The following is a 19914-nucleotide window of genomic DNA, read 5'->3' on the forward strand; positions in this document are numbered from 1 at the left end:
CACCTTACACTTAAATTAACTCCAGATGGATTAAAGACTTAAACATAAGACCTAACACGATAAAACCCCTAGAAGAAAATCTCGGCAAAACCATTCAGGACATAGGAGTAGGCAAGAACTTCATGACCAAAACACCAAAAGCATTGGCAACAAAAGCCAAAATAGACAAATGGGACCTAATCAAACTCCACAGCTTCTGCACGGCAAAAGAAACAGTCAGTAGAGTGAATCAGAAACCAACAGAATGGGAAATAATTTTTGCAGTTTACCCATCTGACAAAGGACTGATATCCAGAATTTGCAAACAACTAAAACAGATTTACAAGAAAAAAAACAAACAAGCCCATTTAAAAGTGGGCAAAGGATATGAACAGACACTTTACAAAAGAAGACATACATGAGGCCAACAAACATATGAAAAAATGTTCATCATCACTGGTCAATTAGAGAAATGCCAATCAAAACTACATTGAGATACCATCTCATGCCAATTAGAATGGCGATCATTAAAAAATCTGGAGACAACAGATGCTGGAGAGGATGTGGAGAAATAGGAACACTTTTACACTGCTGGTGGGAGTGTAAATTAGTTCAACCATTGTGGAAGACAGTGTGGCGATTCCTCAAGGACCTAGAAATAGAAATGCCATTTGACCCAGCAATCCCATTACTGGGTATATATCCAAAGGACTATGAATCGTTCTACTATAAGGACACATGCACACAAATGCTCATTGCACTACTGTTTACAATAGCAAAGATCTGGAATCAACCCAAATGCCCATCGATGACAGATTAGACAGGGAAAATGTGGCACATATACACCATGGAATATTATGCAGCCATCAAAAATGATGAGTTTGTGTCCTTTGTAGGGACATGGATGAACCTGGAGACCATCATTCTCAGCAAACTAACACAAGAACAGAAAATGAAATACTGCATGTTCTCACTCATAGGCGGGTGTTGAACAATGAGAACACATGGACACAGGGAAGGGAGCACTACACTCTGGGGTCTGTTGGGGGAATAAGGGAGGGACAGCCGGGGGTGGGGAGCAGGGGAGAGATAGCATGGGGAGAAATGCCAGATATAGCTGAAGGGGAGGAAGAGGACAAATCACACTGCCACATGTGTACCTATGCAACTATCTTGTATGTTCTTCACATGTACCCCAAAACTTAAAATGCAATTTAAAAAAAGAACATTGTTGGGACCTTGTTGAAATGTGAATGGAGTCTTAGGATTGGAAGTTAATGATATTAATAAATTAATTAATATGGAGAATTAATTTTCTGATATTGATGATTCTGTTATAGGTATGTAGATGAATGCCATTGTTCAAAGGAAATGTACTTTAAAGTACACAGGCAGTGATGAAGTATCTTGTCAGCAACTTACACTGAAATTGTTTAGAATAAAAGGTCTTTGTACAGGTACTTTCAACTTTTCTTTATGTTTGAAATGATATCAAAATAAAAAGGCAAATGTCAAAACTTGTTAATGTTATCACAAGGGAAAATAAACCCTGTAATAGTCAATATGAGAAATATTTTTAAAAGACCGGGCACGGTGGCTCATGCTTGTAATACCAGCACTTTAGGAGGCCAAGGCAAGTGGATCATGAGGTCAAGAGATCAAGACCATCCTGGCAAACGTTGTGAAACCCCTATCTACTAAAAATACAAAAAATTAGCTGGGCTTGGTGGCATGCACCTGTACTCCCAGCTACTCAGGAGGCTGAGCCAGGAGAATTACTTGAACCGAGGAGGTGGTGGTGGCAGTGAGCTGAGATCATGCCATTGCACTCCAGCCTGGCAACAGAGTGAGACTCCATCTCAAAAACAAAACAAAACAGGAGAGTAAAAAACATGGATAATGAAAATGACAACAGAAAAAATAAAGATGATTATGAGAAATTGTACACTTTCTCAGCCAGGAAACAACAATTTTAAAAATTAAGATAAATAAAAATCAGGAAAAAAGATAAAAGTAATAATTTACACAATTTTACAGTGCACAGAACATGCACAAAAGTCAACCACAGCTTTATTTCATGAATTTGTTTTTAAATTTCTACTTGTACTCTGATCTTTTCTTATGATGTGTATACTAAGACATAATTTTAATCAACTTTCTTTAGTAAAAGACAATTTGGTTTCAAAAACTATGACCCTAAAAATGTTTACAGAGGATCAATTATCATAGTCAATGAATTATTAAAAGTTTTTTCTCAGATACATATTTTAATGATAAAAGTTCAATTTTTGAACTATTATGAAATCTTGGCTAGCCTATTACAAAACCCCAAAACACACAATCATCAGATTTTCTAAGGTCCAAATGAAGGTAAAAATGTTAAGGGCAGCCAGAGAGAAAGGTCAGGTCACCTACAAATGGAAGCCCATCACACTAACAGATCTCTCCGCAGAAACCCTAAAAGCCAGAAGAGAGTGGGAGCCAATATTTAACATTCTTAAAGAAAAGAATTTTCAACCCAGAATTTCATATCCAGCCAAACTAAGTTTCATAAGTGAAGGAGAAATAAAATCTTTTCCAGACAAATGAATGCTAAGGGATTTTATCACCACCAGGCCTGCTTAGCAAGAGCTCCTTAAGGAAGCACTAAATATGGAAAAGAAAAACCAGTACCAGCCACTGAAAAAATGCACCAAAATATAAACACCAATACCACTATGAAGAAACTGCATCAACTAGTGTGCAAAATGACCAGCTAGCATCACGATGACAGGATCAAATACATACATAACAATATTAACTTTAAATGTAAATGGGCTAAATGCTTCAATTAAAAGATACAGACTGGCAAATTGGATAGAGTCAAGACCTATCAGTGTGCTGTATTCAGGAGATCCATCTCATGTGCAAAGACATAGATAGGCTCAAAATAAAGGGTTGGAGGAAGATTTACCAAGTAGATGGAAAGGAAAAAAAAAAGGAGAGGTTGCAATCCTAGTCTCTGATAAAACAGACTTTAAACCAACAAAGATCAAAAAAAGACAAAGAAGGACATTAAATAATCATAAAGGGATCAATGCAACAGGAAGGGCTAACTACCCTAATATATATGCACTCAATATACAGGAGCACCCAGATTCATAAAACAAGTTCTTAGAGACCTATAAGGAGACTTAGACTCCCATGCAATAATAGTGGGAGACTTTAACACCCCACTGTCAATATTAGACAGATCAATGAGACAGAAAATTAACAAAGATATTTACAACTTGAACTCAGCTCTGGAACAAGTGAACCTCATAGACATCTACAGAAGTCTTCACCCCAAATCAACAGAATATACATTTTTCTCAGTGCGCACGGCACTTATTCTAAAATCAGCCACATAATAGAAAGTAAAACACTCCTCAGCAAATGCAAAATAACTAAAATTATAACAAACAGTCTCTTAGACCACAGTGCAACAAAATTAGAACTCAGGATTAAGAAACTCACTCAAAAATCATACAACTACATGGAAATCGAACAACCTGCTTCCCAATGAATCCTGGCTAAATAATAAAATTAAGGCAAAAATCCAGATGTTCTTTGGAACCAATGAGAACAAAGAGACAACATAGCAGAATCTCTGTGGCACAGGTAAAGCAGTGTTAATAGGGAAATTTATGGCACTAAATGCCCACATCAGAAAACTGGAAAGATCGGCAGAATGATCCAAGATGGCCAATCGATTGCAGCTCGGGATTGCAGCTCTCAGTCAAAGCACAGAGAACTATAGGATGCCACACTTTCAGACAAATTCTCGTTGCTCACGGAGCAGAAGATCTCCAGTGGAGGAACCACAAGGGTCGTCAGCACAACTCTTGTGGCCGGCGCAGCAGTTTTGCTGGCACCTTGGCGCGGCAGCTCTCGGAGCAGAGTATACAGGGCTGGCTCCCCTTATGACCAAGGCTTGGAGGAACCACACGGGCTGCCAGCGCAATTCTTGTGGCCAGCTCAGCGACTTCGCCAGCACCTTGGCATGGCAGCTCTCAGAGCAGAGTAAACAGGGCTGGCTCCCCTTCTGACCGAGGTTTGGAGCCCGGGGAAGGCAGAGTCGCCCATTACGAACACAGGAAGGAAGCCAGACAGCAGAATCCTGGGCAGAAAAGCACCATCAGTCTTAACACCGCCATTCTGGCCCTGGGAACTAACAACTTGGACGGCCACTCAAGAGACCTAATCTGAAAGTTGGAAATTTCAAAGACGACAGGAGGATAAATTTACAATGATGGGAAGAAACCAGCATAAAAAGCTGAGAATACTCAAAATCAGAACGCCTCTCCCTCTAAAGATGATCACAGTTCCACATCAACAATGGAACAAGGCTTGATGGAGAACGAGCACATCCCAATGACAGAATCACTCTTCAGGGAATGGATAATAAGAAACTTCTGTGAGTTAAAAGAACATGTTGTAGCCCAACGTAAAGAAACTGGGAACTTTGAAAAAAGGTTTGACGAAATCCTATTGAGAATAGACAACTTAGAGAGGAATATAACTGAATTAATGGAACTGAAGAATACAATACAAGAACTCCGAGAAGTATGCACAGGTTTAAACACTCGAATTGTTCAAGCAGAAAAACAGATAACAGAGGTCAAAGTCCAACTTAATGAAAGAAAACAAGAAGACAAGATTAGAGATAAAAGGATAAAAAGGAATGAGCAAAGTATCCAAGAAATGTGGGACTATGTGAAAAGACCAAATTTACGTTTGATAGGTGTACCTGAATGCGATGGAGAGAATGAATCCAAGCTGGAAAATACCCTTCAGGATATTATTCAGGAAAATTTTCCTGAACTAGCAAAGCAGGACAATATTCAACCCCAGGTAATACAGAGAACACCACAAAGATATTCCTCAAGAAGAGCAACTCCAAGGCACATAATCGTTAGATCCACCAGGGTTGAAACGAAGGAGAAAATACTAAGGGCAGCCAGAGAGAAAGGTCAGGTTACCCACAAAGGCAAGCCTATCAGACTTACAGCAGATCTCTCAGCAGAAACTCTACAAGCCAGAAGAGAGTGGGGGCCAATATTCAACATCCTCAAAGAACAGAACCTTCAGCCCAGAATTTCATATCCAGCCAAACTAAGCTTCACAACTGAAGGAAAAATAAAATCTTTTATGAACAAGCAAGTACTCAGAGATTTTATTACCACCAGGCCTGCTTTACAAGAGCTTCTGAAAGAGGCATTACATACAGAAAGAAACAACCAGTATTAGCCTTTCTAAAAATATACCAAAAAGTAAAGAGCACCAACATAAAGGAGAATTTTCATCAACGAATGGATCAAACAGCCAGTTAACATCAAATGGCAGTAACCCTAAATTTAAATAGACTAAATCCCCCAATCAAAAGATACAGCCAAAACCCAACGGCATGTTACATCCAGACCTGTTTCACATGCAACGATACACAAAGACCCAAAGCAAAGGAATGGAGAAAGATTTACCAACCAAATGGAGAGCAAAAATAAATAAATAAATAAAAAGCAGGAGTTGCAATTCTCGTAGCAGATAAAATAGATTTTAAAGCAACAAAGATATAGTGGTAAAAGGATCAATACAACAACAAGGGCTAACGATCCTAACACCCAGATAAATAGAGACTTAGATTCAATGAGACAGAAAATTAATAAGGATATCAAGGACTCGAACTCAGATCCGGAACAAGTAAACTTAATAAATATTTATAGAGCTCTCCACTTCAAATACATAAAATATACATTCTTGTCAATACCACATCACACCTTCTCATAGGTTTAAATGAAACATTGATTGGCCATTATTAATACCCATTTTTTTTTCAGAATAAAGCAATATTTTTGTTCACCCTCCCTCTCTCTCTTCCTCTTTCTTTCTCTCCTTTACTCATTTTTTTTTCTTTCCTCCTCTCAAAAAAGAAATCAACTTGTAAACCTCTAGATCCAGGTCGACAATGTCTCTCTCATTGCTTGAATTCCTCCCTCACTCCCTCATTCCCTCCCGCCCTCCCTCCCTTCCTTCCTTTATCCCTTCCTTTCTCCCTCCCTTCCTCCTTCCCTCCCTTCCTTTCTCCCTCCCTTCCTCCTTCCCTCCCTTCCTGCCTTCCTCCCTTCCTCCTTCCCTCCCTAAAAAAAAAAAAGAAAGAAAACTGGAAAGATCTCAAATTGACACCTTAACATCACAATTAAAAGAACGAGAGAGGGCCGGGTGCAGTGGCTCAAGCCTGTAATCCCAGCACTTTGGGAGGCCGAGGCGGGTGGATCATGAGGTCAAGAGATTGAGACCATCCTGGTCAACATGGTGAAACCCCATCTCTACTAAAAATACAAAAAATTAGCTGGGGCATGGTGGTGCATGCCTGTAATCTCAGCTACTCAGGAGGCTGAGGCAGGAGAATTGCCTGAACCCAGGAGGCGGAGGTTGTGGTGAGCCGAGATCATGCCATTGCACTCCAGCCTGGGTAACAAGAGAGAAACTCTGTCTCAAAAAAAAAAAAAAAAAAAACAATAGAAGCAAAAGCAGTCAAATTCAAAAGCTAGCAGAAAACAAATAACTAAGATCAGAGCAGATCTGAAGGAGATACAGTCACAAAAACCCCTTCAAAGAATTAATGAATCAGGAGTTGATTTTTTGAAAAAATTAACAAAATAGATAGACTGCTGGTAGACTAATAAAGAAGAAAATAGAAGCAAATAGACACAATACAAAATGGTAAGGGGTATGTCACCACTGATTTCACAGAAAGACAACTACCATCAGAGAATACTACAAACACCTCTATGCAAATAATCTAGAAAATCTTGATGAAATTGATAAATTACTGGACACATACACTCTCCCATGACTAATGCAGGAAGAAGCTGAATTTCTGAATAGACCAATAACAAGTTCTGAAATTGAGGCAGTAATTAACAGCCTACCAAACAAAAAAATCTCAAAAGCAGATGGATTCACAGCTGAATTCTACCAGAAGTACAAAGAAGAGCTGGTACCATTCTTTCTGAAAGTATTCCAAACAACTGAAAAGAAGGTACTCTGCCCTAACTCACTTTATGAGGCCAGTATCATTCTGATACTGAAACCTGACAGTCACACACACACACACACACACACACACACACACACACACACCTTCTGGCCAATATCCCTGATGAACACTGATGTGAAAATCCTCAATGAAATACTGATGAACGGAATCCAGCAGCACATTAAAAAGCTTATCTACCATGACCAAGTTGGCTTCATCCATGGGATGAAGACTGGTTCAATATACACAAATCCATAAATGTAATCCATCACATAAACAGAAACAATGGCAAAAAACACATGATTATCTCAACAGAAGGAGAAAAGGCCTTTGACAAAATTCAACATCCCTTCATGTTAAAAACTCTAAATAAGGTAGGTACTGATGGAACTTATCTCAAAATAATAAGAGCTATTTATGACAAACTCATTGCCAATATAATACTGCATGGGCAAAAATGGAAGCATTCCCTTTGAAAACTGGCGCAAGACAAAGATGCCCTCTCTCACTGCTCATATTCACCATAATATTGGAAGTTCTGGCCAGAGAAATCAGGCAAAAGAAAAAAATATAGCATAATCAAACAGCAAAAGAGGAAGTCAAATTGTTTCTGTTTGCAGATGACATGATTCTATATTTAGAAAACACTGCTGTCTCAGCCCAAAATCTCCCTAAGGTGATAAGCAACTTCAGCAAAGTCTCAGGACACAACATCAATGTGCAAAAATGACAAGCATTCCTATATGCCAATAACAGACAGAGAGCCAAATCATGAGCAAACTCCCATTCAGAATTGCTACAAAAAGAATAAAATACCTAGGAATACAACTAGCAAAAAACGTGAAGGACCTCTTCAAGGAGAACTACAAACCACTGCTCAAGGAAATAAGAGAGGACACAAACATATGGAAAAACATTCCATGCGCATGGTTAGGAAGATTCTATATCTTGAAAATGGCCATACTGCCCACAATGCTATCCCCATCAAGCTACCATTGACCTTCTTCACAGAACTGGAAAAAATCAATTTAAACTTCATATGGAACCAAAAGAGAGCCCGCATAGCCAAGACAATTCTAAGCAAAAAGAACAAAGCTGGAGGCACTATTCTACCTGACTTAAAACTATACTATAAGGCTGCAGTACTCAAAACAACATGGTATTGGTACTAAAACAGAGATATAGACCAATGGAATAGAACAGAGTCTTCAGAAGTAATGCCACACACCTACAACCATCTGTTCTTTGACCAACCTGACAAAAACAAACAATGGGGAAAGGATTCCCTGTTTAATAAATGCTGTTGAGAAAACTGGCTAACCATGTGCAGAAAGCTGAAACTGGACCCCTTCCTGACACCTTATACTAAAATTAACTCCAGATGGATTAAAGACTCAAACATCAGACCTGACACCATAAAAACCCTAGAAGAAAACCTAGGCAAAACAATTCAGGACATAGGCATACGCAAAGACTTTATGACTAAAACACCAAAAGCTTGGCAACAAAAGCCAAAATAGACAAATGGGACCTAATCAAACTCCAGGGCTTCTGCACAGCAGAAGAAACAATCATTAGAGTGAACTGGCAACCAACAGAATGGGAAAAAATTTTTGCAATCTATCCAGTTGACAAAGGGCTAATATCCAGAATCTACAAAGAACTGAAACAGATTTACAAGAAAAACACAAACAACCACATAAAAAAGTGGGCAAATATGAACAGGCCCTTTTCAAAAGAAGACATATATGCAGCCAGCAAACATATGGAAAAATGCTCATCATCACTGGTCATTAGAGAAATGCAAATCAAAACCACATTGAGTTATCATCTCATGTCAGTTAAAATGGCGATCATTAAAAAATCTGGAGACAACAGATGCTGGAGAGGATATGGAGAAATAGGAACGCTTTTACACTGTTGGTGGGAGTATAAATTAGTGCAACCATTGTGGAAGAGAGTGTGGCAATTCCTCAAGATCTAGAAATAGAAATACCATTTGACTCTGCAATCCAATTACTAGGTATATACCCAAAGGATTATAAATTGTTCTATTATAAAGACACATGGACTCATATGTTCATTGAGGCACTGTTTACAATAGCAAAGACTTGGGACCAACCCATATACCCATGAATGATAGATTGGACAGGGAAAATGTGGCACATATACACCATGGAATAACTTTGTAGCTACAAAAAAGGATGAGTTAATGTCCTTTGCAGGGACATGGATGCATCTGGAAGCCACCATTCTCAGCAAACTGACACAAGAACAGAAAACCAAACACCACATATTCTAACTCATAAGTGGGTGTTGAACAATGAAAACACATGAACACAGGGAAGGGAACATCAACCACTGGGGTCTGGTGGGGATGGGGGGCCAGAGGAGAGATAGCAGGGGGTGAAGAGGTTAGGGAGGAGAAATACTTAATGTAGGTGATGGGGGGATAGAGGCAGCAAACCACCATGGCATGTGTATACCTATGTAACACTCCTGCAAGATCTGCACATGTACCCCAGAACTTAAAGTATAAATAATAATAATGATAATAATAAAGGGGCCAATTCAGCAGGAGGATATAAAAGTTTATATACTTTATATATAAAATATATAACCTATATATTTGTTATATACATAACAATACATATTTTAATACATACATTATATAAATTTTATATTTATACAAATATAAAATTGTACATATGTATTTTGTACCCTCAAAGAAAATCAAGGCAATACCATTCAGGATATAGGCACGGGCAAAGACTTCATGACTAAAACAGCAAAAACAATGGCAACAAAAGCCAAAATTGACAAATGGGATTTAATTAAACCGAAGAGCTTCTGCACAGCAAAGGAAACTATAATCAGAGTGAATAGGCAACCTACAGAATGGGAGAAAATTTTTGCAATCTATCCATCTGACAAAGGCTCATATCCAGAATCTCCAAGGTACTTAAACAAATTTACAAGAAAATAAAAAACAGCCAGGCGCGGTGGCTCACGCCTGTAATCCCAGCACTTTGGGAGGCCGCGGGTGGATCATGAGGTCAAGAGATCAAGACCATCCTGGTCAACATGGTGAAAATAAAAAACAACCCCATCAAAAAGTGGGCAAAGGATATGAACAGACACTTCTCAAAAGAAGGTATTTATGTGGCCAGCAAACATATGAAAAGAAACTCATCATCACTGGTCATTAGAGAAATGTGAATCAAAACCACAATGAGATATCATCTCATGCCAGTTAGAATGGTGAGCATTAAAAGGTCAGGAAAAAACAGATGCTAGAGAGAATGCAGAGAAATAGAAACACTTTTACACTGTTGATGGAAATGTACATTAGTTCAAACATTGCGGAAGACAGTGTGGTGATTCCTAAAGGATCTAGAACTGGAAATACCATTTGTTTTAAAACATTAATAAGATAAATAGGCCATTAACTAAAGAAAAAAGAGAAGATCCAAACAACTGCAAGCAGAAATGATAAGGAAGCTGTTTCCACTCACCCCACACAAGCACAAGTAACAATCAGAGGCATCTATGAACACCTCTATGCACACAAACTAGAAAATCTAGAAAAGATGAATAAATTCCTGGACACATATACCCTTCCAAGAATGAACCAGGCAGAAATTGATTCCCTGAACATACCAATAATGAATTCTGAAGTTCAATCAGTAATAAATAGGCTACCAATCAAAAAAAAAAAAGAAGTCTAGGACAAGATGGATTCACAGCTGAATACTTCCAGACATACAAAGAAGAGCTGGTACCATTCCTGCTGAAATTATTTCCAAAAATTGAAGTGGAAGGACTCCTCTCCAACTCATTCTATGAGGCCAGCATCATCCTGATATCAAAACCTGGCAGAAACACAACAAAAAAAGAAAATTTTCGTCCAATATCCTTGATGAACATCTAGGCATAAATCTTCACCAAAATATTTGCAAACCAAATCCAGCAGCACATCAACTAGCTAATCCACCATGATCAAGTAGGCTTTATTCCTTAGATGCAAGGTTGGTTCAACATGAGCAAATCAATAAATGTGATTCATCACATAAACAGAACTAAAGACAAAAATCACATGATTATCTCAATAGATGCAGAAATGCTTTTGATAAAATTCAACATCCTTTCGTGTTAAAAACCTTTCAATAAACTAGGTATTGAAGGAATATGATTCAAAATAATAAGAGCCATCTATGACACAGCCACCATGACACTAAATGGGCAAAAGCTAGAATAATAGCCATTGAAAACTGGCACAAGACAAGGATGCCCTCTCTCACCTCTCTTACTTAACACAGTATTGGAAGTCCTAGCCAGAGCAATCAGGCAAGAGAAAGAAATAAAGGCAACTAAATAGGAAGAGAGAAAATCAAACTATCTCTGCAGATGACATAATTTTGTATCTAGAAAATCCATAGTCTCAGTTGAAAACTTTCTTGAGCTAATACATAATGTCGTCAAAGTTTCAGGATACAAAATCAGTGTACAAAAATCACTAGCATTTCTATACACCAACAATAGCCAAGCCCAAGAGCCAAGTCAGGAATGCAGTCCCATTCACAATTGCCACAAAAAGAGTAAGTGCCTAGAGTACAGCTAATCAGGAAGGTGAAAGATCTCTACAATGAAAATTATAAAATTCTGCTCAAAGGAATCAGAGATGACACAAACAAATGGAAAAGCATTCCATGCTCATGTATAGGAAGAATCAATATTGTTAATATTGTTTAAATGGCCATACTTCCCAAACCAATTTACTGATTTAATGCTACGTTTATCAAACTACTGATGACATTTTTTTTTTTTTTTTTTTTTTTGAGACGGAGTTTCGCTCTTGTTACCCAGGCTGGAGTGCAATGGCGCAATCTCGGCTCACCGCAACCTCTGCCTCCTGGGTTCAGGCAATTCTCCTGCCTCAGCCTCCCGAGTAGCTGGGATTACAGGCACGCACCACCGTGCCCAGCTAATTTTTTGTATTTTTAGTAGAGACGGGGTTTCACCATGTTGACCAGGATGGTCCCGATCTGCTGACCTCGTGATCCACCCGCCTCGGCCTCCCAAAGTGCTGGGATTACAGGCTTGAGCCACCGCGCCCGGCCTGATGACATTTTTTTTAGGTGGAGTCTCACTCTGTCACCCAGGCTGGAGTGCAGTGGCATGATTTCAGGTTACCACAACTTCCATCTCCCAGATTCAAGCAATTCTCCTGCCTCAGCCTCCCGAGTAGCTGGGATTACAGGTGCCTGCCATCACATCCAGCTATCTTTTGTATTTTTAGTAGAGACAGGTTTCACCATATTGGCCAGTCTGGTCACGGACGTCTGACCTCAGGTGATCTACCCGCCTTGGCCTCCCAAAGTGCTGGGATTATAGGCGTGAGCCTCTGCACTCGGCCCCAGTGATATTCTTCACAGACCTAGAAAAGCTATTTTAAAATTCATATGGAATCAAAAAGGAGCTCTAATAATTAAAGCAATCCTAAGCAAAAGGATTGAAACTGTAGGCATCATGTTATCTGACTTTAAACTATATTACTACACTCCTCTCTTCCTATTTGGATGCCTATTTGGGTAAAGTAACCAAATCTATATGATACTGGTACAAAAACAGACACATAGACGAATGGAACAGAATAGAAAGTCCAGAAATAAGGCTGCACTTCTATGACCATCTGGTCTTTCACAAAGCTGACAAAAACAAGCAATGGGTAAAGGTGGTTCTGGGATAACTGACTGGCCATATGCAGAAGATGGTAACTAGACCCCTTCCATACATCATATACAAACATCAGCTAAAGATAGATTAAAGACTATTTTTAAAATGTGAAATTCCTGGAAGACAACCTAGGCAGTACCATCCTGGACATAGGAACTCGGAAAGATTTCATGACAAAAATACCAAAAGAAATAGAAACAAAAGCAAAAATTGACAAATGGAATCTAATTCAAATTAAGAGCTTCTGCACAGCAAAAGGAAAAAACTATCAAAAGAGTAAACAGACAAGCTACAGAATGGGAGAAATATTTGCAGACTATGCATCTGACAAAAGTCTGATATCTAGCATCTACAAGGAACTTAAATGAATTTACCCAAAAAAACCCACTAAAACATGGGAAAAGGACATGAACACATGAACGAACACTTTTCAAAAGAAAACATACATATGGCCAATAAAAATATGAAAAAAAGCTCAATACCACTGATAATTAGAGAAATGCAAATCAAAACCACATTGAGATACCACCTCATGCCAGTTAGAATGGTGATCATTAAAAAAGTTGGAGACAACAGATGCTGGAAAGGATTTGGAGAAATAGGAACACTTTTACCCTGTTGGTGGGAGTGTAAATTAGTTCAACAATTGTGGAATACAGTGTGGCAATTCCTCAAGAATCTAGAAATAGAAATTCCATTTGACTCAGCAATCCCATTACTGGGTATATATCCAAAGGATTATAAGTCGTTCTATTGTAAAGACACATGCACATGTATGTTCACTGCAGCACTGTTTACAATTGCAAAGACCTGGAACCAATCCAAATGCCCATTGATGATAGACTGGACATGGAAAATATGGCACATATACACCATGGAATACTATGCAACTATAAAAAAGAATGAGTTATTGTCCTTTGTAGGGACATGGATGAATCTGGAAACCATCATGCTTGGCAAACTGACATAAGAACAGAAAGACAAACACCACATGTTCTCACTCATAGGCGGGTGTTGAACAATGAGAACACATGGACCCAGGGAGGAGAGCATCACACCCTGGGTTTTGTTGCGGGGGGAAGTAGGAGTTCGACAGTGTGGGTTAGGGAGGTTGAAGAGGGCTAACATGGTGATAAATGCCAGATATAGGTGACGAGCAGAATGAAGGGAGCAAACCACATTGCCATGTATGTACCTATGCAACAATCCTGCATGTTCTGCACATGTACCTGAGAACCTAAAGTGAAATAAAATACATATATTAAAAAAGAAGTCCTTCTGTGTACCAGACATTGTTCCAGACCCACTTAGGGGTAAAGCAGGTAACTAAATGGGCAGAAAGCCCTGCCCTCATGTAGATTACTTGAATATATGCTTATTAAAAGTCTGCCTCACGAAAAACAAGAGATGAAGCTTGATTTTTATGCTAGATTCTTTCACTCCATTACATTTGGATAAGGGGGAAATACTGCATTAGTACCAGATTTTGTCTATCCTTATGGAACATCATGTTCATTTATTATTTTCATTTACATCTTCTAACTTGTATAGAAAATACACAATACAAATTTGGAGGCTTACTTGTTTGTTTGTGGGGTGTTAATCCACAAAGTGGTCAAGCCAGCCATGCAACCTTGTCCTGTTCATCAGAGAACTGACTCATGCTTGCCGGTTAGTAAACTACCTCATACTGAAGAAACTTCTTTCTGTGTGACTTACACATTCATCAAGGCATGGAATCATAACCCAAGAACCATTGAAGTAAAAATTTTTTGAAATAAATGCATTATTTCCTCACCTCAGAAAATCCTTATTTCCCTTCAAAGTGAACCCTCGCCTTTACCCATACTCACAGAAGGCAATATTTCTGATTTCTACCAACATAGATTAGTCTCACCTATCTTTGAATTTCATTTAAATGGAATCGTACTATGTGTCTGACATTTTTTGCTCAGCAAAATGATTTTGAGATTCATTCATGTTGTTGCATATACATGTATTAATAGTTTGTTCCTTTTTATTGCTGAGAGTTATTCCTTGTATGAATGTAACCACAATTTGCTTATTTATTCTCATCTTGAGAACATTCCCTCCCACCCACCCAGTTTTATTGCTGTTATGAAGAAAGTTGCTATTGTTTATGTACAACCCTTTTTACATACATATATTTTTTATTTCTCTTGGGTAAATACCTAGAAGTAGAATTGCTGGTTCATAGGATATATATGTGCTGAACACTAGGATTTATCTCCCTGTGGTCTTTGTGGTTGATGACTTTAGGATGGGGTCTCTGAGACGACATCCTTTATGATGTTGTTGATGATGAAGTTATTTCTGTTTTTTAGGTTTCCTCCTAACAGTCAGGCCCCTCTGCTGTAGGACTGCTGAGGTCCACTCCAGACCCTGCTTGCCTGGGGACCACCTGCAGTGGCTGCAGAACAGTAAGGGTTGCCGCCAGTTTCTTCTTCTGTTATCTTTGTCCCAGAAGGATACTCTCCAGATGTCAGCCTGAGCTCTCCTTTATGAGGTGTCATTTTGGATATACCAGGGTTGGGAGTGCTTGAGGAGACAGTCTGTCCCTTATAGGAGCTGAAGTGCTGAGCCGTGAGCTCCGTTGTTCCATTCAGAGCTGCTGGGCAGGTATGTTTAAGTCTGCTGCTGTGGAACTCAAAACCACCTTTTTTCCCAGGTGCTCTGTCCTGGAAAGGTAGGGCTTTCTTTATAAGTTCCTAATATGGAACTTATACTACCAGCAAGGAGGTAGCCTATTCACAGTCTGCCAGCAGAGGCATTGCTGAGCTGCCGTGGGCTCTGCCCAGCTGCTGTGTGAACTTCCTTTTGGTTTTGTTTATAGACGTATGGTTAGAACTGCCGCAATAATCATGGCCTGGCTCAGTAATGGCAGATTGCCTCAGTAATGGCAGACTGCCTTGGTAATGGTGGACGTCCTTCTCCACACACAGCTGGACTATCCTGGTCCATCTGTCCTTGCTGTGAGACTCTCAATCCAGAGCATTTCAGATTGCTGGTCTTTGTGGGGGTGGCACCCTCCAAACCAGATCACCTGGCTCCCTGTTTCAGCCCCCTTTTTTTCAATTGAATGGGTGGCTCTGTCTCCTAGGTATTCCAGGCACCAGTTGAAATGGCCACCCAGATTTGTGTGAGTTTATGTGTGGAGACACGCTGCATCAGCTAAAACAGGCATGCTGGAAACTTGTGGTGCTTTTCAGCAGGGAATCTCCTGGTCTGTGGGCAGTAATAACTCATTTGGAAATGTGGTGATCACTCACCCTCTGCCTTGTTCTCGCTGGTGACTGCACTCCAGAGCTGCTCCTATTTGGCCATCTTGGATCCCTCCAGCTCAAGCTTCATCTCTTAACAGACCCTGTTCATGTACCAGATGGGAATATTTAAAATATACCCAGAAACGCAACCTTTCAATGATAGTGGATTTTAGCACAGGAAGGCTGATGCTGACATTTCTATACTTTCATTTTCTGTGATTCAATGAGCTACTTCGACATTACTCCTGGTTAATAACAGTTATCCAGATGCTTTGATTCTCTTTCTCACTCTGTGTACCATTTAGCTGCCCATCAGTGACTTGCAATTCTGTTAGTGACAAATCAATTTTATTCACAAACTATCAAGGTCAACTTTCACAAACACCATAGCCACAGACACAAAACAACTGTTAAGACAGAGCACAGTTGAGGGAGAAATTATTTTATTCCCATCTCATGGCTTGACTGGCCCCCAATAGGGGGATGTGATGCACCTGCTCTTTCAATACATTACATCATCACCTTCTCTGTGCCAGAGCACCAGCCACAGGGTAGTGATCAAAGCAGACATCTGCCCTCATGATGCATAGATTCTGGTTGAGGGAGACAGGTAATAAACAATTTAGTTAAATAGCAGTGTGATAGGTATTGTAATTTAGATGAACTAGGCAGGGAAGGTCTCAGCAAAGAGGAGACAAGTGAGTAAACACCTGAGGAGGATGTGAGCCATGTACATCTCTTGGGTAAACATTTTCCAGAGTGAGGAATAGCAAGAGCAACGTTTGGAGGCAGAAGAGTATCTGCCACATTCAAAGAACACAAGAAAACCATGTGGCTGGGGCAGAGGTGAGTAAGTGGAAAAGTCTGGAAGCTGAAGTCAAAAAGCTGTGTAGACTTTATCACATAGGGTGTTAGAGCTATTCCAACTAGCCTTTACTGTGAAGTGGGAAGCTACCAGAGGCTTTTGAGTATGTGTGAGTCATGTGACCTGACTCTGATTTTAACAGAATCACTCCAGCTGCTCTGTTGACAATAACCAAAGGAGGTCAAGGGCAGACACAGGAAGGCCAGTGAAGTCCACATTAAATGCAATGAGGTTTGACTAGATATTTATTTCCCCCAGCCTCTGGTCCTTAAGTTTATACATCTAAGCTATTAGCAGAAAAGAAAGAGCAAAGCAGCTAAAAACAAATTTATCTCATTTTTTGGGCAACAAATCATGAAAATTTTTGAGGGGCAAGTAAAGAGAGAAAATATTAAGAAGTGTTCTCCTTCACCATTCTTTCTAGCTCTTTTTAGCCAAGCTTTGCATGCTCACCTAAACTGGTGGCATTTTTGTCTTTGACATGACGTTTGAGGTGAAGGAATGAATCTGTGATTCGGTGGTATTCCTGCTGGCCTTCTATCAATCTGTGAATTCAAAAGGCAAGAAAAGTTTCCTAAGAAGGACCAAAGAGAGTTAGGAAAGGTCAGTTACAAAGTGGGAGAGATAATCCTAGAGGGATGTACAGGGTGAAAGAAAATCCTATGACTTGATCTTGTTAGGAAGCTGACCTAGAAAGACTGGGCTGTGTAAGAAGCCTTCATCAAGAGTTACAAAGGGAACACACAAAAATGCTGGAAGGGTTTTCAACCTCAACATTATCACTGTGAGGAACCCCTCATACTTGGATCTTGAATTTGGGGGCATTAAAGCACAGAAGGTACCATCATAGTTCCACCACTGTGAATTTGCTGAACAGCGTAAGCAGTTCATTTTTCACAGAGTTTTGCTCATACAGGAGAATTTCCTCCAACTAGAAAATAGTTCTGATAACTGTTTCTCTTTATTAGCTGTGGAGGACATGTCCATCATCACTAGTGCATGAGTCAGGGCATGGGCACCAACAGCAGTTCAAAAATCTATCGTAAGTGGATTTTAGGGGTTGGCCAGAAACATAAAGTAGCATTGAGTGTTTTAGATACTGGCATGAGGCTGTGAAGAAGGTGGAGAAAACACTCTCCTCTAGATTCATCGTTTCACTCAGCGTAATCAGGGTTGAGGGAGGAAGCACTCAAACTGGAAGTGGTGACGTTTTTCTCTTTTCCTGGATCCCATTCAACTACAGGGGGTGTTGGTCATTTTCTGTGGTCCCCAAAAGCTGAACTGGGCAAAGTTGATGTCCATCATCTGAGCTCCTCACTCACACTGGGACAGTCATTTTGTGCTATGAATATTACACATTGTTGGTCATTGATTTGGGCATTTTTCAGGTGTAGAACAAAAGCCCTTTTGTTCACAAAATGGCTCGAAATGTTATCAGACTTTCCAAATATTCCCAGCACTTCAAATCCAAAATTATTACTACTGATCTTGAGAGGCATTGATTACAATTTCTCCAGAACTCTAGGTTTGTTTCTTTGAGAAGAAAGCATTGTTTCATGGCAACAGCAAAAAACAAAAAAAAAAAAATTGATTGTGCTTTTAGATGCTTTCACTTGATGAGTCAACTTCTCCCCATTTTTCAAAGTAGTCATTTGTATGTTTGAGGATAAGAAATTACCTATATACCCAAATAAAGCAAGGACTAGTGGGTTTTTTTTTTTCAAAGGGACATCATTTTAATATCTGAAAGTAGCATAACGTTCAGCCAATAGGCATTGGTACAACCATACATACTGCTTGTTTACAGCAGGCATCCCTTATGAGTGGTTGGCATCTGTCCTGTACCAGTTGTTAAATATTTCGAAAATCATCTCTGTATTAAAATAATTGTGGCCCTATGAGATAGGGAATATGAAAGAAATGCAGATTTCCCTTAATATCAATGGTATTTAGAGTAAGACTAGAATACATTAGTATATTTTAAGAGTTTAAGAAATGCAAAATTCAATAAACTGATATAACCAATCCTTCACCTAAGAAAGAAAAACACATCAGGGAACTTCCCACTGTACAAAGATTTTCCAGGATGGGAAACTAACATGATAGGATTCTCTGGGCGCTAATGGGCTTGCTAGTTACAGTCTGTGCACAAAGGAGGGAAAGGTTTCTAAGCACTGGATCTCAAATACTTCACATTCATTGTAACATAGAAGAGAAGAGAAAACCATAAATGTCGTTTTAAATTAAATACCAAAACTAATTTCACCACTTACAGTTCATTTCCTAGTGTGACTTTTTTCATCTCAGAACCAGAATGTTTGCCAACCAAAAGAAATCCATGATGATGAAGAAAGCACATGGCTGAAAGTGATTTTGGTCCATTGAACTGATGATCGTTCACTACTAAGGCAGCTAAGGAGACAGTACATAAACACTTGGATCTCGCCAGGATGGAATTGGAATATATCCTCAAGAGACAGCAGCAAGAAGTCAAATGGTCCCGCAAAATGGGCAATAAAAACATCACATCCTCCTTTCTATTCACAAACACTATTACCAAATCTTTCCCAGATATCTAGAAAGCAGACACTATGACAAATCTTCAGTCTGGTATCTAAACTAATTCATTCTGTTGCAATCTAAGCTCAATCTCTCACTCTATCCTCACTGAAAACCAACAGTAGCTGCTCATCCTCACTTACTATTGATTTTCCCCAGATTCTTTTCCTATCTAAGTGAAACAACTCAAATGTCCCTTCTTGGCCCTTGTATCATCCAAGGTTCTTGCCAGTTATGCAGGCTGCTGCTAGGGAATGATGGAGATGCACCCAGGTCAGAGGCATCTTCCTGGCTGTGGTAGCAGGCACTGCCAATGCCCAGATCATGGATCTTCCTGGTAGCCGACCTCCTGACAACCTCTGGATCTGACCAGCATCCCCCAGGGGAGGTAATCAAATCAAGGCCCAGGGCTGCCGAGAAGCCCGCAGACACTA

At 39.6% G+C, this 19914-nt stretch overlaps 1 pseudogene across 1 annotated transcript in view; it reads right to left on the bottom strand.

Annotated features, from left to right (window-relative positions):
* LOC100402208 (electroneutral sodium bicarbonate exchanger 1 pseudogene) overlaps window positions 1-19914 on the bottom strand; it is a 44231-nt pseudogene that overhangs the window by 20429 nt on the left and 3888 nt on the right. The gene's annotated exons all lie outside the window — the stretch shown is intronic.

Source organism: Callithrix jacchus, chromosome 4, assembly GCF_049354715.1.
Source record: "Callithrix jacchus isolate 240 chromosome 4, calJac240_pri, whole genome shotgun sequence".
In the NCBI taxonomy this organism is placed as follows: Eukaryota; Metazoa; Chordata; class Mammalia; order Primates; family Cebidae; genus Callithrix; species Callithrix jacchus.